General features: G+C 38.7%; 1 long non-coding RNA gene across 1 annotated transcript; it reads left to right on the top strand.

Annotated features, from left to right (window-relative positions):
* Nucleotides 1-11,492: 11,492 nt before the first annotated feature.
* Nucleotides 11,493-25,480, top strand: LOC109255631 (uncharacterized). The gene is made up of 4 exons (XR_002075323.2): nt 11,493-12,007; nt 17,232-17,313; nt 19,426-19,531; nt 22,342-25,480. It is a non-coding gene; the product is annotated as an uncharacterized LOC109255631 (long non-coding RNA).
* The last annotated feature ends 445 nt before the right edge of the window (nt 25,481-25,925 follow it).

The following is a 25,925-nucleotide window of genomic DNA, read 5'->3' as shown; positions in this document are numbered from 1 at the left end:
TGACCTGAGCTGAAGTCAGACGCTTAACTGACTGAGCCACCCAGGCCCCCCCTCACACATGGATACATTTTACTACTCCAGCAGGAGGAAGAAAGCCTTCCCTCCTCCCCCAGCAACAACCCAGTCAATGAGAGACAGTCACAACTTAGTCAATGAGAAGCCACTATACTCCAAACTCCCAGTTTGCACCAATGGACTTTTGGTTTATAATGGCCTTCCCAATTTCCCCTTTCCTCTATAAAAAAACTATACTTCTCCTTTGTTCTCCACACTTGTCTATGGTTTTGCCATCGCTTGCTTGTCCTGGATTGAAATTCTTTGCTATTTCTAAATAAATCCATATTTTATTTGCAAAATGACTAGCAGTTTTCTTTTTAAGTTTAACGTTATTTGGTGACTAGAAGTGGGATCCAGAGAAGACGCCCAGGAACTCCAAGGCTAGTGAGCAGACAGATGTGTGTTCAATCTCTCCAGGCTTTATTTGGGATATGTTTTAAGCCCACTCTTCTTTTAAAAAAAAATCTCTAACTGTAGTCTTCTGGCCTGTGGTTCAACTCTTTTCAGAATTGGACTGTTCCTGATGGAACTCTGCTGGCCTTTGGTCTGACTCCTTCTGGAACCAGGCTATTCCTGTCAAAATAGTGCTGTGTAGAAATTTAATTTTGCTCTAAAGAAAACAAAAAAACTAAGAAATGGGAACACAGTCATCAAAATGCTTTGAAGTGCCCACTCCACCTTCTGGGACTCTGGCCAGCTTTATGTTTACAATCAATCGTTCCTCTGCATGCACGTTTATAACTAAATGGACTGACTTACCCAAAAGTAATTTAGACTTCAGCAGCCATTATGGGGAACTTCCAGTCTCCTCAAACTTAATTTTCTCAAAACTGAATTGGACACCCATGATCTAAAATTGACAAAACTGAATGAGCTTCCTATTTTAATTGGTATTTTGAAGCTTCCAAACATCATCAGGAATGTAAAATTACCTCTGCAAAACAAAGTCTATTAACTGAGACCAAAAAGAAAAAATTAAAAAAAAAAGGAAAAGAGGCTCTGAGGCCTCTTTTTTCCCCTCCCCCATCTTTGTCTACAGACAGGTGACAGCTGCCTTACTCTCGGGCCCCACTTCTGGTATCATCTTCTATTCTCTCTGCACCTTCCCCATTTCCTCTATTCCCCCTGATCCCTCATTCTAATATGTTTGCTGAATTTCTGCCCTCAAAACTTTCTCCACCCTCTCCTCTCCTAAACCTATTAAAACCTGCCCTTTTAAAGTTAAGTCTTCTGCCAACAGGCACATGAAAAGATGTTCAACGTCGCTCCTCATCAGGGAAATACAAATCAAAACCACACTCAGATATCACCTCATGCCAGTCAGAGTGGCCAAAATGAACAAATCAGGAGACTATAGATGCTGGAGAGGATGTGGAGAAACGGGAACCCTCTTGCACTGTTGGTGGGAATGCAAATTGGTGCAGCCACTCTGGAAAGCAGTGTGGACGTTCCTCAGAAAATTAAAAATAGACCTACCCTATGACCCAGCAATAGCACTGCTAGGAATTTACCCAAGGGATACAGGAGTACTGATGCATAGGGGCACTTGTACCCCAATGTTTATAGCAGCACTCTCAACAATAGCCAAATTATGGAAAGAACCTAAATGTCCATCAACTGATGAATGGATAAAGAAATTGTGGTTTATATACACAAAGGAATACTACGTGGCAATGAGAAAGAATGAAATATGGCCTTTTGTAGCAACGTGGATGGAGAGTGTGATGCTAAGTGAAATAAGCCATACAGAGAAAGACAGATACCATATGGTTTCACTCTTATGTGCATCCTGAGAAACTTAACAGAAACCCATGGGGGAAGGGAAGGAAAAAAAAAAAAAAGAGGTTAGAGTGGGAGAGAGCCAAAGCATAAGAGACTGTTAAAAACTGAGAACAAACTGAGGGTTGATGGGGGTGGCAGGGAGGGGAGGGTGGGGGAAGGGTATTGAGGAGGGCACCTTTTGGGATGAGCACTGGGTGTTGTATGGAAACCAATTTGACAATAAATTTCATATATTGGAAAAAAAAAAAAAAGAAAACAAAGTTAAGTCTTCTGAGGATCTAAACAAATCCCAAGTTTCTTATGTTCTTGGGCTAAGGTTGAATTGTGAGCCATAAAGAGATTCCTAAAGTGACTGAAGACCTTCATATGTTTGCTGAAGGATTTAACATGGTTTTCAAAACTTGCCAACCCAATTTCTCAGATTTGTATTAATTAGTCCACATGCTTGTTGATGAAGACCTGTCCAAACGTTGAATGAAACTAGTCTGATAGGAACATCTTGAAAGGGATTTAGAGAAACAGACCCCTAACTTCTGGCAAGATGCTAGATCAAGCTCAAACACAAAAGCCTGATGAATGTGTTCATGATTATTACACTTGACTCCAAACTGTCTTTAAAAAAAATTCTGGTCTTCGGTTAGATGTTGAATCCCCTTGGGTAGCATTTAGCACGATGTTTATTAATGGGCTTATCTGAAATCTTTCCCTTTTAGTTACAAAGACCATGATGGAATAGGAAATCATATCCACTCCAGGTTTAATTTGACAAAGCAGCTCGCTTGCAGCCTTGATGAGTTATTTAAAGGAAAGAGCACTAAATTTTTCAATGTTCAACTCTAGCGAGTGAAGACTTCTAAGCAAAACAGGAAAACTAATTTTTTGCTATTATTTCAAAGAGCTAGGACATTGGAAAAAAGATTGTTAGAAATTTAAGTGCTTTAGGTGCCTTCAGCCCTCTGGCTGACCATTCTAATGTCTTCCTAATTTCCAGTGATGGGGGTCCAAGGAGCTACTGAAGCTCTTCCCAATCATTTGTCTTGATCATATCAGAGAAACCACTCTTCAGATTGGGAATGAATCTTTGGTCCTACTGACACCAGAGCTACATTCTTGGTGCTTAACTCCATTGCTATAAAGCAGCCTCTGCCTTGGAGTACTAAACAGTTTAAAGAGTGGGGGTCTCTAATAAATCCCAACAAATTCCTGTCTCTGAACCTATTCCCTTTTGTCTAAGCTCTTTGAGACACACGCACACTATTTTCTCTTTAGTTCCCCCATCCTATTTATTTCAAGATTTCTTAGAAAAATATTATGCAAAAATTTCTTTCTCCTGAAAGGGGAAAATAATTCTAGAATTTGACAGTAGTAACTAAAATAGCCAACCAGGGAAAATAAGTGATGCTTTGGCATTTTTCTATACTTTGTCTCTGATGGTACTATAGCTGAGTATGAGGACACTGATCATTTGTTCCTATTAGATCATCTACCGTCCTCTTTATGGGCAAAATATTCAACTGATATGTGCAGAGTCCACAGTGTACCTCCCATCAAGATTCAAAAAGATCACTCAAAACCTCTCCCTAGAACTAATACCCTATAAATAAAGAAGCCCTTCAAGGCATCAAGCCCATTACAGGAGATTCCAAGGTTCAGGGTCTCATTATCTGCTACAGTAGTCCCTGTAATATTCCAATTTTACCTGTGAAAAAACCTGGTGGCCAAAGATGGAGATTTTGTTCAGGACCTCTGTGCAACAAATAACATTGTTATCCCTCTGTACTCTCATATTTCCAACTCTCATATGCTACTGACATCTATTGCCACTGAAAGCAAATTGTTCACTGTGATTGACATATGCAGTGCATTTTTAATTACTTCATTTGAAAAAGAAGTCTATATCTTCTTGCTTTCACTTGGGAAGAATGGAAAGCCACCTGGACAGCAATGCCCCAGGGTTACACAGAGAGTCCTTATTTTTCACAAACCTTAAAAGCTTATATGGATGATATAAAGTTTTCTGTAGGCCCTATACTTTTACAACGCACAGATGATTTGCTTTTCTGCTTCCATTCTCAAACGTCTTCACAGGAAGACAGCACGCACATGTTAAAACTTCTGGCTTCAAAGGGACATAAAGTCTCAAAAGAAAAGTTTGCTAAACCTCAGTTTCAATATTTAGGGAACTTGGTCTCAAAACAAGGACTACATTTGTATCTAGGTAGACTTCAAGGCATCCTGAATTTCCCAAAACTTTAAACTCCAATTATAAGACTTTCTTGGATTAGCTGGCTACTGTTGAAATTGGATTCCAAACCTCTCTCTTAAGGCTTAACCTCTATATGCCTTACTAAGAAAAGACAAACCTAGTCTTATTATTTGGCAACATGGTGAAACAGCATTTGAGAGTCTAAAGAAAAGCATAATAAAGCCCCCTGCCCTTGGACACCCTAATTACAAATTTTCCCTTTCCCTTTTTGTATGTGAGAAGAATGGGAATGCCCTTGGAGTGTTCACCCCAAATCAAGGAGACAATTACCATGTAATGTAATACCATAGGGTATTACAGCCAACAACTAGACCCTGTGGCACAGGGATATCCCCCTTGCCTCAGAGCCATTCCCTCCACTGCCTTTTTAAGTTAAGGCCACTGAAGAAATAGTCATAGGGTCCCTTTTAACCATCCTTAAGCCTCATGCAGTAAATGCCCTGCTGAATTTTCATCACCTTCAACACCTTTCCGCAGGTCACCTCACCTCCTATGAAATCTTCCCATTAACTGCTCCTCGGGTAGCTTTTTCTCATTGCAGTAATCTCAACCCTATTATCCTTCTCCCCTCCTTTGCAGACAAAACCTCTCACAACTGTTTAACATTGACAGATCACCTTTTGACTTCCTGTGACAATTTATAGGAAACCCTTCTAACCAATGCAGATTTTTCATAGTTTACTGATGGTTACTAATTAAAGGGTAAAAATGGTAAATATCATGCCAGGAATTCTGTTGGAACTCCTTTTGAAGTCATTGAGGCAGCACCTTTACCTTTACTCAACAGGCTGTTATATGCCCTTATTTAAGTGTGTATTTTAGCTAAGGATAAAACTACAAACATTTATACTGATGACTTTGGGGTAGCTCATAATTTTGGAATGGTATGGAAACAATGATGTCTCCTTATCTCCAATGGGAAGACATTTAAAAATGGCTCCTATCACCCGAATGTCCATTGATGGGTGAATGGATAAAGAAGATGTGGTATATATACAATGGAGTATTACTCAGCAATCAAAAAGAATGAAATCTTGCCATTTAAAACTACGCAGATGGAACTACAGGGTATTATGCTAAGCGAAATTAGTCAGAGAAAGACAAATATCATATGACTTCACTCATATGAGGACTTTAAGATACAAAACAGATGAACATAATGGAAGGGAAGCAAAAAATATATAAAAACAGGGAGGGGGACAAAACATAAGAGATTCTTAAATATAGAGAACAAACAGAGGGCTGCTGGAGGGGTTGTGGGAGGAGGGATGGGCTAAATGGGTAAGGCATTAAGGAATCTATTCCTGAAATCATTGTTGCACTGTATGCTAACTTGGATGTAAATTAATAAATAGTTATTAAAAAATTGCTCCTATGTCAAAAATTTCTTAGATACCATACTTTTTGCCAGTAGCTCTAGCTATTAAGATTCTTAGACATTTCAGACTCCACTTCTAGGTTGCCAAAGGAAACTACCTTGCTGATATTTCCACCAAATATGCAGTTCTCATGGAGACCAATAGTTAGACCTCTGTCATGTTTCAAGGGATAGTCTCCCAAATGACAACTGAGAAAAAGTGATTAGCAATGCCCAAAAATTGGCTCCAGAAGAGAAGAAACACTATTAGAAATCTAATAATTGTTGGTTTGATAAAAAGAACTCTGGTTTGGACCAAATACCTATCTAGCTCTACCAGAAATTCTAAAATTCCCACTACTTACAAATGTATATGCATCAAACCACTGTTCTATTGATAAAATGGTAGTGTTCATGAACCAATATTGGTGGGAAAATATCAACAAGACCACAAAAAGTGCCTACCTTGGTTGTCCCTCTTGTCCAAATTACAATATTGAGAAACGTGTCCATACCATCCTTGGGCATGTTAAATTGCCAAATGAACAATTTAAGTCTTGGTAAATGAGTTTCATACAGCTCCCTCCATATCATGGATAAAATATGTTTTAGTCATGGTTTGTATGTTTTCTTACTGGACTGCAGCTTTCCACTACAGATAGGCCAATGCCTCTTATGTGGCTAAAATTATGTTAGAAAAGATTATCCCTACTTGGGATACCCCTTTTAAACCTCATAGTGATTGAGGAACTCATTTTATTGGTCAGATGTTTTGACACATCTATGCTATTTGGCTGGTTTTACAACACTTTCATTGCGACCAGCATCCTCAATCCTCAGGGTTAGTTGAATGCACTGACAACACTATTTATTAAGACTGAATTGGACCAAAAAAATAAAAATAAAAAGACTTTAAAACAAAGAATGTAACAAGAAACAAAGAATGACACTATATAATCATAAAAGGAACAATCCAACAAGAAAATACAACAATTGCAAATATTTATGCAGCCAACATGGGAGCACCCAAATACATAAAGAAGCTACCAACAAAGGAATTAGTTGATAGTAATACAACAATAGTAGGGCATTTTAACGCCTCACTTATATCAATGGACACATCATCTAGACTGAAAATCAACAAGGAAATAGTGGCTTTGAGTGACATATTGGACAAGATAGATCTAACATATATTCAGAATATCCAATACTAGAAGAGCAGCATACACATTCTTTTCAAGTGTACATGGAACATTCTCTAGAACAGATCACATAATAGGGCACAAAACAATTCTCAACAAATTCAAAAATATCGAAGTCATACCATGCATCTTTTCTGACCACAACACTATGAAATTAGAAATCAATCACAAGTGGGATGCCTGGGTGGCTCAGTCAGTTAAGCATCAGACTCCAGCTCAGATCTTGAGATTCGTGGGTTCAAGCTCTGTGCCAACACCTCAGAACCTGGAGACTGATTTGGATTCTGTGTCTCACTCTGTCTCTGCTCCTGCCCCCACCTCTCTTTCTCAAAAATAAACAAACATTAGAAAAAACAGAAAAATCAACCACAAGAAAAAATCTGGAAAGAATGAAAATACCTGGAGATTAAATAACATGCTACTAAACAATGAATAGGTCAACCAAGAAATCAAAGTGGAGATCAAAAAATACATGGATACAAATGAAAATTAAAACACAGTGGTCCAAAATTTGGGGATGCAGCAAAAGCAGTTCTAAGAGGGGAGTTTATAGCAATAACAGGCCTACATCAAATCAAGAAAAATCTCAAATAAAAAACCAAACTTTATACCTAAAGGAGCTAGAAAAAGAACAACAACAACAACAAGAATCCTAAAATCAGCAGGAGAAAGGAAATAATAAAGATCAGAGCAGAAATAAACAAAATAGAAACTAGAAAACCAGAACAGATTAATGAAACCAGGAGTTGGTTTCAAACTCAAATTTTGTTGAAAACACCAACAAAATGGATAAATCTATAGCCAAGACTCAAAAGAAAAAAAAAGGACTTGAATAAACAAAATCATCAATGAAAGAGGAGAAATAACAACCAACATCACAGAAACACAATTGTCAAAAATATTATGAAAAACTATATGCCAACAAATTAGACGTCCTAGAAGAAATGGATAAATTCCTAGAAACATGAATTACAAAAATTGAAGTAGGAAAATATAGAACATTTGGATAGACTGATTATCAGCAAGGAGATTGAATCAGTAATCAAAAAACTTCCAACAAACAAAAGTCCAGGACCAGATGGTTTCACAGGTGAATCCTACAAAACACATAAGGAAGACTTAATACCTGTTCTACTCAAACTATTCCCCAAAACAGAAGGAAACTTCAAAATTCATTCTGAGGTCAGCATTACCCTGATACCAAAACCAGATCAAGACACCACAAAAAAGGAAAATTATAGGCCAAAATCTCTGATGAACTTAGATGCAAAAATCCTAACAAAATACTAACAAACAGGGGCACCTGGGTGGCTCAGTTGGTTAAGTGTCTGACTTCAGCTCAGATCATGATCTCATGGTTCTTGTGTTCAAGCTCCGCATCAGGCTCTGCACTGATAGTTCAGAGCCTGCTTTGGATTCTGTCTGTCTCTCTCTCTCTCTGCCTCTCCCCTGCACGTATTCTCATTCTCTCTCTTTTTTCTCTCTCTCTCTCTCTCTCTTTTCTCTCTCTCTCATAAATAAATAAACATTAAAAAAAATACTAGCAAACAGAATCCAACAATACATTTAAAAAATCATTCACAACGATAAAGTGGGATTTATTCCCGGACGCAGGGATGGTTTAATATTTGCAAGACAGTAGGGGTGCCTGGTTGGCTCAGTCAGTTGAGCATCTGACTCTTGGTTTTAGCTCAGTTTATGATCTCACAGTTTATGATTTGGAACCCTGCATCAGGCTCCACACTGACAACTCAGAGCTTGCTTGGGACCCTCTCTCTCTCTCTGCCCTCCCCTGCTCTTTCTCTCTCAAAATAAACAAACAAACTAAAAAATTGGTGCAGCCGCTCTGGAAAGCAGTGTGGAGGTTCCTCAGAAAATTAAAAATAGACCTACCCTGTGACCCAGCAATAGCACTGCTAGGAATTTATCCAAGGGATACAGGAGTACTGATGCATAGGGGCACCTGTACCCCAATGTTTATAGCAGCACTCTCAACAATAGCCAAATTATGGAAAGAACCTAAATGTCCATCAACTGATGAATGGATAAAGAAATTGTGGTTTATATATACAATGGAATACTACGTGGCAATGAGAAAAAATGAAATATGGCCTTTTGTAGCAACATGGATGGAACTGGAGAGGGTGATGCTAAGTGAAATAAGCCATACAGAGAAAGACAGATACCATATGGTTTCACTCTTATGTGGATCCTGAGAAACATAACAGAAACCCATGGGGGAGGGGAAGGAAAAAAAAAAAAAAAGAGGTTAGAGTGGGAGAGAGCCAAAGCATAAGAGACTGTTAAAAACTGAGAACAAACTGAGGGTTGATGGGGGGTGGGAGGGAGGGCAGGGTGGGTGATGGTTATTGAGGAGGGCACCTTTTGGGATGAGCACTGGGTGTTGTATGGAAACCAATTTGACAGTAAATTTCATATATTAAAAAATAAAAAAAAAATTGAAAAAAATATTTGCAAATCAACATGATACATCACATCAATAAGAGAAAGAATAAAAATCCATATGGTCATCTCAATATGCAGAAAAATCATTTGACAAAGTACACCATCCATTCATTAGAAAAGCCCTTGACAAAGTGGGTTTAGAAGGAACATACCTCAACATAATAATGGTCATCTATGAAAAACCCACAGTGAACATACTTAATGGGGAAAAATTGAGAGCTTTCCTCTGAAGGTCAGGAACAAGACAAGGATGGTCTCACCATTTTTATTCAACATAGTACTGGAAATCCTAGTTACAGCAATTAAACAGGAAATAAAAGTCATCTAAATTGGTAAGGAAGAAGTAAACCTTTCACTATTTGCAGATGACAAGACACTATATATAGAAAAGCCAAAAGATTTTATCAAAAAACTACTAGAATAAATGAATCCCATAAATTTGTAGAATACAAAAATCAATGTGCAGAAATCTTTTGTGTTTCTATACACTAATAATGAAGCAGCATAAGGAGAAATTAAGAAAAAAAATCTCATTTACAATTGTACCAAAAATAATCTGGTACCTAGGAATAAACCTAACCAAAAATAAAAAGACCTGTGCTCCTAACTATAAAACAGTGATGAAATTAAGATGACACAAAGAAATGTAAAAATATTCCATTTTCATGGATTGGAAGAATAAATATTGTTAAAATATCTATACTACCCAAAGCAATCTACACATTCAATACAATCCTTATCAAAATACCAACAGCATTTTTCACAGAACCAGAGTAAACAATCCTAAAATTTGTATGGAACCAAAAAAGACCCTGCATAGCCAAAGTAATTTTGAAAAAGAAAGGCAAATCTGGAGATATCATAATTCCAGACTTCATGTTATATTACAAAGCTACAGTAATCAACCAGTATGGTACTGGCATAAAAATAGAAACACAGATCAATGGAATAGGATAGAAAATCCATAAATAAATATACAAATATATATTAATCTTTGACAAAGGAGGCAAGAATATGCAATAGGAAAAAGTCTCTTCAACAAATGGTGTTGGAAAAACTGGACACCTACAAGCAGAAGAATGAAACTGAACCACTTTCTTACACCATACACAAACATAATCTTAAAATGGGTTAAGGACCTAAATGTGAGACCTGAAACCATAAAAATCCTAGAAGAAAGCACAGGCACTAATTTCTCTAACACTGGTCAAAACGACATATTTCTAGATATGTCCCCGGAGGCAAGGGAAACAAAAGCAAAAATAAACCACTAGCACTACATCAAAATAAAAAAGCTTCTAGAGAGCAAAGGAAACAATCAACAAAACTAAAAGATAACTTACTGAATGGGACAAGATATTTACAAATGACATATCTATAAAGGGTTAATATTCCAAATATATAAAGAAGTCATGGACATGGACAGAAGACATGAATGGACATTTCTCCAAAGAAGACATCCAGATGGCCCACAGACACATGCAAAGATGCTCAACATCACTCATCATCAGGGAAATGCTGATCAAAACTACAATGAGATATCACTTCACACCTGCCAGAATGGCTATGATAAAAAACACAGAGAACAACAAGTGTTGGCAAGCATGTGGAGAAAAAAGAACACTTGTGCCCTGTTAGTGGGAATGCAAACTGGTACAGTCACTGGGGAAAACAGTGTTTAGTTTCCTCAAAAAGTTAAAAATAGAACTATCATATGATCCAGTAATTGCACTTCTGGGTATTTACCCAAATAATACAAAACACCAATTTAAAAAGATACATGCACCCCTATTTTATTGCAGCATTATTTACAGTAGCCAAATTCTGGAAGCAGCCCAAGTGTCCAACAATAGATACATGGATAAAGAAAAGGTGTACGTACACACACACACACACACACACACACACACACACACACACACACTGGAATATTATTCAGCCATAAAAAAGGATGAAAGTTTGCCATTTGCAATAACATGGATGGATCTAGAGATTATAATATTAGGTGAAATACATCAGTCAGAGAAAGACAAATACCATATGATTTCACTCATATGTGGAATTTAAGAAACAAAACAAAGGAACCAAGAAAAAAAAGACAAACCAAAAAATAGACTCTCAACCATAGAGAACTGATGGTTACCAGAGGTGGGGGGGGGGGGGATGGGTGAAATAGGTGAAGGGGATTAAGAATATACTTACCATGATGAGCACAGACTGATGTATGGAATTTTTGAATCATTATATTATACACCTGAAACTAATATAGTACTGTATGTTAACTGTATTGGAATTAAAATTAAAAAAACAAAATTAACTCAGGAAGAAAAAAGACTAAATTGACAAAATTTGTAGAGACCCTCCAAATCTTTTGGCTAAAAGCACTGATGTTGGTTTTTCTAACTCAAATCTACTCCCTTTGACTTTTATCCTTTGAGATAATCACAGGGCATCCAATGCACTTGGCCTCTGCCACCTTTGACTCACAGCTGATAAAAGGAAATATACTTCAGTATTGTAAAGGCCTAGCTGCTTCTATTAAAAACAATTATGCTTTGGTAGGACAATCTTTTCACTATGCACTCCAGGAAGATGAAGATCTTAAGCATCATACCTTGCAACCTGGAGATTTTGTCTATTGGAAAAGACACTTCTAGAAAAACTCTCTTCAGCCTCAGTGGAAGGGCCCTTATCAGGTACTACTAAACAACCTTTATATTGCCAAAGTCCAGGGAATATACTCGTTTATTCATGTGACTCATCTAAAGAAAGCACCAAACCCTGGCTGGACCTGCAAAACCATCTGGTGATTAAGATTTCCTGGAATTGAAGCAGATGACATTTGATGAGACAGCTTTCTCGAGATGCCTGGACCAGGTCTGTATACATTTTTTTCCTTTTCCTGCTGTTGCTTCTTCCATCCCTTTGTGGAAAGAAAATGCCCTTATCTGCATTTACCAATCTTTTATAAAAGGGGGAAAATCTCTTTTGATTATGGTCTTTTTGAGAACAGCCTCATTATCATCTCATTATGAACTTTCCTGAAGGGTTAGAAGGTTCAGAATTCCTAAAAGTCTTTCTTTCATGTAAACTATTATGTTGTATTCTAATCCAAATTCATGGTTTCCAAATTTATAACTTTACAGACTGTATTACTGGATAACATTTGTTTTCACAACGGCTCTTTTGAGGGGCTCCTGGGTGGCTCAGTTGGTTAAGTGTCTGACTTCAGCTCAGGTCATGATCTCAAGGTTTGTGAGTTTGAGCCCAGCATCAGGGTCTGTGCTGACAGCTCAGAGCCTGGAGCCTGCTTCAAATTCCGTGTCTCCCTCTCTCTCTGTTCTTTCCCTGCTCACACGGGGTCAGGGTCAGGGTCTCAGTCTCTCTCTCTCAAAAATAAAGATCACACTATCTCTCTCTCATCATCAAAAATAAAGTTAAAAAAACCCACAGCTCTTGGAGAGGACAATATTTTTAATACGTCTGAAGCTTTGCTGACTGTTCTTGCAAAAAGTTAATTAACTATTGCTTTGTTTATACCTGCAATGCATCTTCCCAAATGTACCTGGTTATTTCTTTCACTCTTTTGCTTCATAGCCACTTTTAAAAGGGACTTCTAGGAGACATGCATGACTCTAGGTTTGTGTCTGTGGGAAGAATTTTTCTTTCCTAAGTTGGAATAAATGCCAATAAATATTTTTAGTTGGTTACTATTAGACCTATGGTCTTGGTTTAGAACCAACATACAGTTTGGAATTATCCTGATACTTTTGATTCTGTCGTTGTTGTTTATCAATCTTTAAGATGTATCCACTAAGGTGATGCTGGCTTAGTGCTTCAAGATGATCTCCAATTCAATTGCTGGGTCACAGGGTAGTTCACTTTTTAACTTTTTGAGGAAACTTCATACTGTTTTCTAAAGTGGCTGCACCAGTCTGCATTTCCTCCAACAGTACAAAAGGGTTCCCCTTTCTCCACATCCTTGCCAACATCTGTGGTTTCCTGAATCACTAAATTCTACTCCTGAAATCAATACTACACCATACCTCTAAGTGTATTTGAATCTAAATTTAAAAAAAAAAAAAAGAAAAATAAAAAAATATGGTCTCCAAAGCTTACAACCTTGAGAAGATATAGACTTCAGATGGGAAGTGCCTGAGAGATTCCCCTAACCCTCCTTGTTACTCAAATGTGGCCTTCAGTGGTTTCCAACTGCTATGCCCTTCTTCTCCAATGTCATGACAACCAGGAAAGGTCCTTCCTGACACTGAAGGACAAAACCACTACCTATGAAGAACCTGACTTTTCATCAGTGAGACTTTGGAAGAAAGATCTTGGTTAGAAGGGGGAAATGTAAAAATTAGTAAAGGGAAGCCTTACTAAAATGGAGTTAGGAGGAGCTCTCATGCCTATTGCTCCTTGTCGATTGCAAATTCAATGAGAAGAGGTGGACCTTGCACATGGATATATTTTACTACCCTGGGAAGAGGAAGAAAGAATTCCCTCCTCCTCTGGCGACAGCCCAGCCGATAAGAGTTAGTCATAATTCAGCCAATGAGAAGCCACTAGGCTTCAAACTTCCAGTTTACTGTAATGGAATTTTGTTTCTAACAGCCTTCTCAGCTTTTCCTTTCTTCTATAAATGGTACACTTCTCCCTTGTTCACCAGACTTATCTATGGTTTTGCAGTAGCTTGCTTGTCCTGGATTGCAATTCTCTGCTATTCCCAAATAAACCCATCTTTTCCTGGTAAAATAACTGTTAGTTTTGTTTTTATTTTTTTATTTTTATTTTTTAAGGCATTATTTTTATTTTTATGTATTTATTTTTTAATATGAAATTTATTGTCAAATTGGTTTCCATACAACACCCAGTGCTCATCCCAATGGGTGCCCTCCTCAATACTCATCACCCACCCTCCTCTCCCTCCCATCCCCCATCAACCCTCAGATTTTTCTCAGTTTTTGAGAGTCTCTTACGGTTTGGCTCCCTCCCTCTCGAACTTTTTTTTTTTCCTTCCCCTCCCCCATGGTCTTCTGTTAAGTTTCTCAGGATCCACATAAGAGTGAAAACTTGTTTTTAAAGTTACCATTATTGAATATTTTCCCAGATCACATGAGCCTGAAATTCATTTGGATTAGTGTTTATGTTATTTTTGAGAATTTTAGAAATAGCAAATTTACATAAACGCTTAATTCTGTTTAGCCAATTAAATAGAGCTCTTTTCAAATTAATTTTGGCAATACCATCTGAAGGTCAAAAAAACCTTATCTGTAATATACATAATACGCATACATATAGATGAACATAGAGATCTGTTCAGCTGTTTTCTCTGTGAAGGGCGTTTTGTGAATGGCCACTAATCTTTCTAATTCCTTTCTGAATTTGGTCTGATGTTCTGAAAGTGGAGATAAAAGGACTTTATAACTGAAAAAACATATGTTTCTGATAAGAGGATATAAATTTCTTTTTGGTGAAGGGTCTAGGATACATCTACAAAGGACATTGCGTAAGAATGCCTGAAGCTGGTAGGGCCCGATTACAAAGTCTTATAAAGTAGGAGTAAAGTGAGGCTTACTGCTAGCTTTGGGAGCCTGTGTTAAATTCATTTCCTAGCTTTCAGCATTTACGTGAGTAACCTGTATACTTTGAACCAAGAGACTAGGCCAGAGTGCTTTCTGTAAGTCATGTAGGGAAAGGAAAGTTAAAACAGGCCTATGTGGCCAGATTTTGATAAGGGGAATTAGCTGGATGTGGCCATGAACCTTTGTCTTAAGTCTACTTTCTGTTCTTTCATCTTCTCAAAGGGCGTTCCTAAAGCTAGCTGTTACACTAAGACAATTGAGACAATTGAGACAAGTAAGACAATTGAGAACTCCCTACAAAGAATTTGTTTCCTTTCAATCATAACCAACTTAAAGGATTCATTATCTGGCCACTGATGATTAGGATCATCTTAATAGTGACTCAAACCAAAAAGCCTTTTTATGGAAAAACTGGAGCAAATTCATGTCTGTACATTAATAATAAAACAGCAGAAAAAGAAATTAAGAAAAAAGTCCCATTTACAATTGCACCAAAAATAATGAAATACATAGGAATAAACTTAACCAAGGAGGTGAAAGACCTGTACTCAAAACTATAAAGCACTGATGAAGGAAATTGAAGATGACACAAAGAAATGGAACAATATTCCATGCTTATGGATTTGAAGGACAAGTATTGTTAAAATGTCTATACTACCTAAGGCAATATACACATTCAATGTAATTCCTATCAAACTACCAACAGCGTTTTTCACAGAGTTAGGAGCAAACAATTCTAAAATTGATATAGAACCACAAAAGACTCAAATAGCTGAAGCAATCTTGATCCAGATTTCAAGTTGTATTGTAAAATGGTAGTAGTCAAAACAGTATGCTATTGGCACAAAAATACACATAGGTCAATGGAACAGAATAGAAAGTTTCGCTTGTAGTTGCCCAGCTTTCAGCGCCTGAATATTTATTTCAGGGCCTGAAATAAATTCACAATTGTATGGTCAAGTAATCTTTGTCAAAAGAGGCAAAAATATGCAATAGGAAAAATTCTCTTCAAAAATGGTATTAGTAAAGCTGGGCAACTACAAGCGAAAGAATGAAACTGGACCACTAACACCACACACAAACAAACTCAAAATGGAGTAAGGACCTAAATGTGAGACCTGAAACCATAAAAATTCTAGATAAAAATTCTAGGCAGTGATTTCTCTGACATTGGTCATAGCAACAGGTTTCTAGATATGTCCCTTGAGGCAAGGGGCCTAAAAGGAAAAATAAACTACTGGGAGTACATCAAAATAAAAAGGCTTCTGGGCAATAAAGGAGACAATCAACAAAACTAAAAGACAACATACTGAATGTGACAAGATGCTTGCTAATGACATATCTAATAAAGGGTATCCAAAATATGTAAAGAACTAATACAACTCAACACCAAAAAAAAAAAAAAAAAAAAAAGAATCCAATTAATAATGGGCAGAAAACATGTACAGATATATCTCCAAAGAAGACACCCAGATGGCCAACAGACATGTGAGAAGATGCTCAACATAAGTCATCATCAGGGAAATGCAAATCCAAACTACAATGAGATATCACCTCATACCTGTCAGAATGGCTAAAATTACAAACACAAGAGACAACAAATGTTGGCAAGGATGCAGAGAAAAAGAAACCCTCGTGTACTGTTGGTGGGAATGCAAACTGGTGTAGCTGCTGTGGAAGAGTATGGAAGTTCCTTGAAAAGTTAAAAATAGAACTGCCCTAAGATCCAGTAATCTCACTGCTGAGTATTTACCCAAAGATTATGAAAATACTAATTTGAAGGGACATCTGCATCCCTATTTTACTGCAGCATTCTTTACAGTAGCCAAGATATGGAAGGAGCCCAAGTATCCATCGATAGATGAATGGATAAAGAAGCTGTGGTACACACACACAGTGGATTATTATTCAGCCATAAAAATGATGAAATCTTGCTATTTGCAACATGGATGGGTCTAGGTAGTAAAATGCTATGCGAAATAAGTCAGAGGAAGACTAATATCATATGATTGCACTCATATGTGGAATTTAAGAAACAAAACAAATGAGCAAAGAGAGAGAGAGAAACCAAAAACAGACTCTTAACTATTGAGAACTGATGGTTACCAGAAGGGAAGTGGGTGGGTGAAATGGGCGAAAAAGGTGAAGCAGGTTAAGAGTACACACATCTCTTGATGGGCACTGAATAATATATGGAATTGTTAAATCACTATATTATACACCTGAAACCAATATAACATTGTATACCTACACTGGAATTAAAATTTTAACTAATTAATTAAAAAAGACTGGGGCCACTCTCCAGGTTTAGACCATGGACACAAGAAACGTCCCCAGAGAGGGCACAGATAATACAGCACCCATGATCCAAAAGTTTACTCCCAAAAATAGGCTAAGAAAGCAAAGATCTTCATTCCACAGGCAGTGAGACCAAAACATTGAATTAACAAGTGCTTGACTGTTATTCTCTAAGGAAACTCTAGTTAGCCTTATTGATTTATGAGCTTGTTTTGCAGAAGTTGACTGACCACCAGCAAGACTAGCTGAGACTGGAGCAAACCAGGAAGAATTCTTGCAGTTGCACAAAATGGACCAAGAGTGAGTGAAAATAACCTCACATCTCCCTCATCATTACCCTTACCCCACCATTTAATGAACATGTGTCCCATGAAAGTATAGGATTCCTGAATTTCCATACTCAGAAAGGAGGACACCTCCCTTCCCTTTTTCCCTATATCTGATCAGCACATTCCATCCACACAATATACCTTGTGATATCCTGACCCCTTATCCTGAAATACATCCAATTGCAATCCTTTGGGTAGGCAGATTTGAGAAAATTTCTCCCATCTCCTTGCTTGGTGCCCTGCAATAAAACCCTTTTTCTCTACCACAAAACCAACATCAGTGTTTGACTTGCTGAGCACTGGGCAATGGGCTCTTGTCTGGTAACAAAATTGGTGATCATGAAGGACTCTCAGTCCTCTCCGGACACCTGCCTGTGGTTTGCCACCTCTTGCTTGCCTGGGATTCTGTGAAGGGGCCTAGTAGCTGCTTAGATATCTAGGGATTCCCCCACAGTGGGATGATGCCAGCCTTCAGCACTTTAGTTTCATTTTTGAGGTGGAAAAACAGGACCTGATTTGGAAAAAGTCTGTTGTTGAATACTTTATGTGTGACAGCACAAGTTTTTCCTCTCTTCTCCTTGATCCTTATTTAGGGGCCTTGATAGACTTCCACAAGGAAGCTTTGACTTCTGAAAGGAAGCCTTGGTTGGGGGAAATCCTGACACTCAAGGAAGAGTTAAGGATCCCACCCAAAGAAGTTCTCGTTTCCTTGTTTGTTGAATTCTTGATCACGCGTATCTAGCTTTGCTATCATTGTATGGGCAATATCTTGGTTAGGATAAAGGAAGTAAATTAAAACCCAAGCATGGGTAATAGTAATTTGATCCCTTCTTGCAGTCCTTTGGCATGCATACTTAAAAACTGGGCAGGGGCACCTGGGTGGCTCAGTTGGTTAAGCATCCGACTTTGGCTCAGGTTGTGATCAGGTCATGATCCCACGGTTCGTAGGTTTGAGCCCTGCATTGGACTCTGTGCTGACAGCTCAGGGCCTGGAGCCTGCTAAGGATTCTGTGTCTCCTTCTCTCTTTGCCCTTCCCCCCATCATGCTGTGTCTCTCTCAGTATCAAACATAAATAAATATTAAAAAAATATTTTAGAAACTGGGCAACTTGTAGTTATCCCATGAAAAAGGTGGTGATATTTTTCTGTAATACTGCTTGGCCACAAGGCTCCATGGACTCAGGAGAAAGGTGGCCTGGAAATGGGTTTTTGAATTATAAAACTATACTCCAGTTAGAATCGTTATGTAAGAGAGAGGATAAGTGAGATGGATGAAATTCTGTATGTACAATCTTTCATGCTGTTGTATGAGAACAAGCTGGTACAGAAGAAATACAAGATTATGGTACAACCAACCCCCAAAGGGCATTGTTTTATCAGAGTCTAATGATCAAGAGGATGACCTCTCAACTAATACAGCTGAATTCACCAAAGGCTCCAGTTCCACCTCCATATGGAGGTGCAGCAGGGGCTCCAGCTACACAAGCCTCAGAGCCATGGGCTCTTAGGGTCCCAGGCTCATGAGGAGTCAGAACAAAAAGGAATAGTCTCTCGTTCTCATACCCAGCAGGGCAGGGAGCAAAATTTGGCCAGGGAACCATTCAAATTTAGGCAGGGCAATTCCCTTTAAGGCAAGTGTTCCCTGGGGAAATAAATAATGGTGACCAACTTGGTGAAATGATTTGGGCACATTCCCTTTTTCTAATTTCAACTTGTTTAATTGGAAAAATAATATGCCAACACATAAAGATGACCCAAAAAGAATGAAAAACTTGTTCTCCCAATTTTGCCACCCATAACCTCATCTGTGCAAATGTACATAGTTTACTGATCATTCTCCTTATGCCAGAAGAGTGGAGAATGATGTTAAAAGAAGCTGATAAGCTTCATGCTGAGGCTCTAGCCAATCCGATAAGGGCTGCAGTTACCATGGTGGTGCTGGCTGCTGACCCCAACTGAGATGCAAATGATAGGGGGAATTATGCCAGTGTCATAGGTATTCAAAAGAAACTAAGAGGTTGCAAGGGGCCATAGAAATGTCTATGTCACAAGTGGTAGAAATTGCCTTTATGCTCTTTAACAGCAAAGATCAAGAACAGGAGAAAAAGTAACAGTGCAAGATGGAACAAGTGACCTTGCTTGCTACTGCCCTCACGCAGGATAGACAAAGAAAAGGTAACGAAGCCAAGGTAAGAATTCCTGACAATCAGAATCAGAAAGCATGCTTCACAGGAGAGCCTTGGAAGTGTGCCTATTGTAAACAAGAAAACCATTGGAAAAGAATTGCCCCTAGATTAAATAAAGCTACTGGGGGAAATGGGAGCAAGATCTCATTACTCTTGAAATATCCCTGCTTACTAAGACTGACCAAGAGTGACAAAGCTCACACTCTATTACAATCCACAGGCTCCATTAACCTTTCTCACAAGGATCCCTGGGCACAAATGAAAGTGAGAAAATGGGATGATTAACACAGGCACCACCTATTCTGTATTAAATACTCACTTAATAAAATTATGCTTTATGAAAGTAATGGGAGTATCAGGAGAGCCTTTGTAAAGACTCTTCTTTCAACCCCTAGGTTGTCAGATTGGAAAAACTTATTTGAAATATAGTTTTTGGTATGTGCCTGAGTGCCCCTCTCCACTATTCAGAAGGGACTTGCTGAATAAGCTCAATGCTCAAGTCACTTTTTTGTCTGGGTGAATAGATATTAAAGTACCAGCAGAGCAGCTTCCGAATTCCAGGCAATATTACAATGAGGAGAGTAACAGCCTATGAATATGTCAGAAGAGATTCTACAAGAGGTAAACCCCAACATTTGGGCAGATGGGAGGACCAGATGGGCAAAAATCTTCTTTTTTTTTTTACATTTATTTATTTTTGAGAGAGAGAGAGACAGAGTGTGAGCAGGGGAGGGGCAGAGATAGAGGAAGACACAGAATCCAAAGCAGACTCCAGGCTCCAAGCTGTCAGCACAGAGCCCAACACGGGGCTCGAACCCACAAACTGTGAGATCATGACCTGAGCCAAAGTTGGGTGCTTAACCTACTGAGCCACCCAGAGGCCCCTGGGCAAAAATCTTAACACCTATCCAGGTGAGGCTTTGCCCTAAGGCAAAGATTCCAAACCTAAAACAGTGTTCCCTAAGGGAACGTTCTAAATGAGGTTTTTAGCCTCTGGTGATTGCCTTTTGGAATGAGACTAATTCAGCCCTGTCACTCACCTCCTAACACTCCAATCTCGCTGGTTCAGAAGCCTGCACAAAAGAATATCGCTTTGTTCAAGACCTCAGAGCAACTAGACAAATAATGGAACATAGCCACTTGGTGGTACCTAATCCTTAAACCTTGCTTATCACCTTGTCTGAAGATTTTCACTGGTTCACCATGCTCAAGGATGGGTTTTTCTATGTGCCTCTAAGTCCAGAATCTCAAGATCTATTTGCCTTTGAATGGGAAGATTTGGACACTAAGATTAAGGAGCAATGTTCCTGGATGGTACTCCCCCAAGGATTTAAGAAGGTCCCCACCATTATTGGTAAGGTTCTAGCTAAAGATCTGTGAGAACTTCAGCCCACAGAGGGTGCCTTGCTTTAATATGTGGAAGACATTTTGATAGCTGGTAAGACCAGAGACTAAAGACCATTTCGACTCAGAACTTTCTGGCTGACTGAGGATAAGATGTCCAAGAAAGAGGACGAGTTTCTCAACAAGTAAAATGTTTTCTGCTTGAATGGCTTCAGGGGCACAGAAGTTTGCTCCCTGATAGGGAAAGAGGCATTAATCAGGGTTGCCATGCTGACTACCTGGAGGCAACTATGGAGATTTTTAGGTATGGCAGAATTCTGCCATATCTAGATTCCCAACTTTGGATTCAGAGCTAAGCCTTTCAATGAAGCCCTCAACTGAGGAGACAATAAACTCCATAATTGGACAGGAGAATGTCACCAGCCATTCCAAGTCATTAAAAAAGTTGTTCATGGCACCAGCACTGGGACTTCCAGACATAAGAAAGCCTTTAGACTTGTCCATTCATGAAAGATAGAGGGTGAGTCTTGGAGTGTTAACACAGACTCTTGGTAACATGAGAAGACCAGTTGCCTATAGTGACAGTGGGGTTGACATATGTATGAGCTGTGGCAGCAACTTGTGATCTTTTCCAGGAAGCAGAAAAATTTACCCTGAGACAACCTACCACAGTACATACTTCCCACTGTGTTCTTCCTTTGCTGGAACAAAAAGGATATTGGCTCATGTCTGGTAGATTGGGCAAATATCAAGCAATATTATTGGACAATCCTAATGTTATTCTAAAATCTGTCTCAACTAAATCCAGCCATGTTACTTCCAACCAGTAATGATGAACACATACACACCTGTATTCAAGTAATTGAGCAAGTTTATTCTAGCCCCCCTGATTTGACAGATATACCTCTTAAGGATCCAAACTTGGAAACATTGATCATTTCCAGGATTAACTTTATGGACCACAGTAAGCAGAAGGCTAACCCATCAACAAACCTTGGAAGCCAAAGCCTTTTTGCCAGGTACCTTCATGCAAAAGGATTTAATATCCTCATCCAAGCTTTATATCTAGGAAAAAAGAACAGATTGATTGTACATAGTGATTCTAAATATGCCTTTTCCACAGTACATGCTCATGGGAATATTTGGAAGGAAAGGAGACTTTTCACCTTGGGGAGGGGAAGGGACATCCTAAGGAAATTTTGGATTTACTTGAGGCAGTAATGAACCCAAAGAAGTAGTTATATAGTCCCTTGTCCAAGGTGCCAAAAATCAGAGTGTTTGATTGCGCAAGGAAATGATCAGGCAGATCAGGCTGCCAACTTAGCAGTGAGAATTAAGACTCCAATGTCTGAAATAACCTTCATTCTGGACATGGATGCAACACACAGGTATCTCAAATATTCCCCCTGAAGTTCTTGACAGAGCTAATGAATAGGGATCTAATTGGGGATCTGCATTTTTTTTTTCAGGGTATTGACTACAAATACACCAAAGAAGGCTGGATTTACAACAAACAAGGAATTGTGCTGAGCCCCAAACACCTTATAGAATAAATAATTTATTTTTTTAACATTTATTTATGTATAAAAGAGCGTGAGTTGGTCAGGGGCAGAGAGAGGGAGACACAGAATCCGAAGCAGGTTCCAGGCTCTGAGCTGTCAGCACAGAGCCCAACGCGGGGCTCAAACTCATGAACCGCAAGATCATGCCCTGAGCCAAAGTCAGATGCTTTACCGACTGAGCCACCCAGGTGACCCTTTATTGAAGACATTATTAGCCACATTCTTTAGGGTACCCATTATGGAAGCGATGCTAACTTCCATTGGATAGAAAGGTACACTCTAGGATGCAATATACAAAGGATTATTCAGAAAGTAATACAAAAATAAAGGATTTATGCAAAACAAACAAACAAACAAACAAAACAAAGACTAGCCCCCATCTGGACTTAGGGAGTTCAAACTCAAGGGAACAGGGCTGGAGAAACTGGCAAATAGACTTTAAGGTGATAACCAAAGACTACCAGTAACTTTAAATACTTAGTATTTATAGATACTTTTTTTTTAATATATGAAATTTATTGTCAAATTGGTTTCCATACAACACCCAGTGCTCATCCCAACAGGTGCCCTCCTCAATGCCCATCACCCACCCTCCCCTATTTATAGATACTTTTACTGGATGAGTAAAAGCTTTTCCTTGCCATTCAAAAAAAGTCTCAGAAGTAGTTAAAGCCTTATAAAAAGAAATTATTCTAAGGTTTGAGTTGCCTTTTTCCTTCCAGATTGATAACAGAGGAGCCTTTGTGGCCAAAGTTACTCAAGAAGTCTCTGGGCCTCTAGGTATTCACTGGAGATCACATGCTTCTTTGAGATCACAACTGAAAGACTAAAAACAATAAACCATACCTTTGGAAGAAAAAAAAAAAACATTAGCAGAAATCTCTCAGGAAACTAACCTGACTTGGGAAAAAGCCTTATTGGTGGCTCTGCTTAGGATAAGGGTGGCTCCTAGAAGCAGGCTCCCATTGAGCCCTTATGGAATGATGTATAGGAGACCTAGACCTTTCCTTTGTTCTGAATATCATTTAGGAGATCTGGAGGGAACTGGGGTAAGAGAACTTGACACTGTAGAATATGTGGAATCTCTCGGTGCAAATTTCACACCATTTCATGTTTGCTTCCAGGGAAGGATGTACCCTACAGATGTGCCATTGTACCATTTGAGTCCTGGTGACTGGTTGCTGTTCAAATCCTAGAAAAACAAACACCCTGAAGAATAGCTTTAGCCATGGTGGGTGGGACCATGTGAGGTCTTATTGGTTACTCACTCTTCTATCAAGTTAAAAGGTGTCAAGCTAGGATTCATCATTCCTGTGTGAAGCTGGTACCAAAACAGCCGATCCAATCACCGTGACTTACTTATCAGAACAAGACTGGAGACAGGAATTTTTCAAGTCAAAAGCATAAAAGCCAGGATGGCCCTAACCTTGGATGGTGGCACATCCCAAGCACAGACTTCACTCAGTCACTTTCAGAACGGGAATTTGCCAACTATTCTTGGGAGCCTTGACAGATTATAAGTTGTTTGTTATTCAGCAGACAATCAGACTAACAGAGGAATATGACTACTGCCAATTGTTGGTTTTTCTCTGTAGTTATCTCTTGCTTGGAAAGATAATTCCATGGTTAGAATTTTACAGACTTAAGCTTCTCCTGGTAACTTGTCTGATTGCTGGATATGTCACCTGAAGCCCTTCTCCATAAATGATCATGCTGACCCCATAGTTATGCTCATAACCAATTTCTGAAATGTGCCTAACTTCATGGCATTCTATGGAGAGAACCCTATGGACTTAACCTCTTGGGTCAGAATAGTTAACAGAGGGTCATATGTCCCCTGTTTCTTTTTAACTCCTCCTAGAGATCCTCCTAATGACCTTTAGTAGCTCATGCAAGGGCACTGGAACCCATGGTCATAAATACCAGACATTTGCTAACAGACAGGTGGTAACTAATGGTCTATTTAACACAAATTTACATTTTTCGGGCCCAGTATCTCTCTCTTTAGTTCAGCAGAGGTGTACTAATTATATTCTTCTTTTCTCCTATGTGCAAATTAAAAGTTATAAAATAATGCATACCTTAACAGAATCCCTTCCCCTTTATAGGCATATAGTATAAATTTCATGATTCCAGTGATGCTCAGCATTGTAACAATTCTTTAAAAAACATTTTCCAGAACTAGAACTAGAGGGTAGGTCCATATTAGACAGTGACTCACTCAATTTGCGGAAAAGTGCAAGGTTACCTATCAGAGTATCAGGAAGATGGAACAGGCTATTTCTTTGGAAGAACTTTATTATCATGGGGAAGTGGCAACCCGTGAACATATGACTAGAAACCCATCTATAATTTGGAAATGTTAGCCAATAAAACTGCTTTAGTTCTAGCAGCTCAACAGAAGTATCTGGACTCTTTAGCAGAAGTAGTCTTGGACAAAAGGATAGCTTTAGATTATATTTTGGCTGAGCAGGAGGGAATCTGTATGGTGGCAAACATGTCTCTGTGTCTATACTAATACTCCCTATAAAGTAGAGGCTCACCTAAACAAAATTAGACAACAGGCTGCCTGGCTTCAAGAGATTTCAGAAGATATTCTGGGATCAGACTGGTTTTCAGGTTTATTTTCATGGATCCCCCAAGGCATTGATTAATAGTATAAGGACTAATAAAAATGGACATGTCCATATTCATCATACTAATTACTAGATTTGGAATGACAAAATGTGTGCACAGTGTTACTCTAAGATGGTCAAAGAAGGAACTCCTATCCTGGTCATGCAAAATGTACATACAAAGCTGGAAACAGAAAATGCTTCCAACTAGGTACAAAAGAATTTTATTCCTCAAACCCCAAACTGTGCCTCTAAAATCAGCAGGAAGTAGCCAGAGTGATCATCATCCCTGTCTTCCCTTAAGACAGTGGAATGATCAAATGATAGAGAAGACTAAAACCAATATGCTGAGTTAAAAAACGCTTGGCTCTTCCACTCTAAGGACACACTGGTTAACCTGATTGATTTATGAGCTTGTTTTGCAGAAGTTGACTGACTAGCTGAGACTGGAGCAAACCAGGAGGAATTCTTGCAGTTACACAGAAGAGACCAAGAGTAAATGAAAGTAACCTCTTTGATGACACACTCTGAGATCTCTCTCACTTGCCATGCTTATCCTGCCATTTAAGGAACATACGTCCCATGAAAAGACATGATTCCTGAATTCCCATCTCAGAAAGGAAGACATCTCCCATTTCCCCTATAACCAATCAGCATATTCCATTCAACCTACATACCCTGTGACATCCTGACCCCTTATCCTTAAATACATTCAACTGTAAGCCTTCAGGGAGGCATATTTGAGAATTTTTTTCCCTATTTCCTTGCTTGGAATCCTGCAATGAAACCCTTTTTCTCTGACACAAAACCAGCATCAGTATTTGGCTTGTTGTGCATTGGATAATGGATCCTTGTCCAATAATAGCAATGAAGGTG

The sequence above is a fragment of the Panthera pardus genome, unplaced genomic scaffold (genome assembly GCF_024362965.1).
Source record: "Panthera pardus isolate Hobbes unplaced genomic scaffold, ASM2436296v1 HiC_scaffold_21, whole genome shotgun sequence".
Lineage (NCBI taxonomy): Eukaryota > Metazoa > Chordata > Mammalia > Carnivora > Felidae > Panthera > Panthera pardus.
This window is presented reverse-complemented; position numbering and strand designations above follow the sequence as displayed.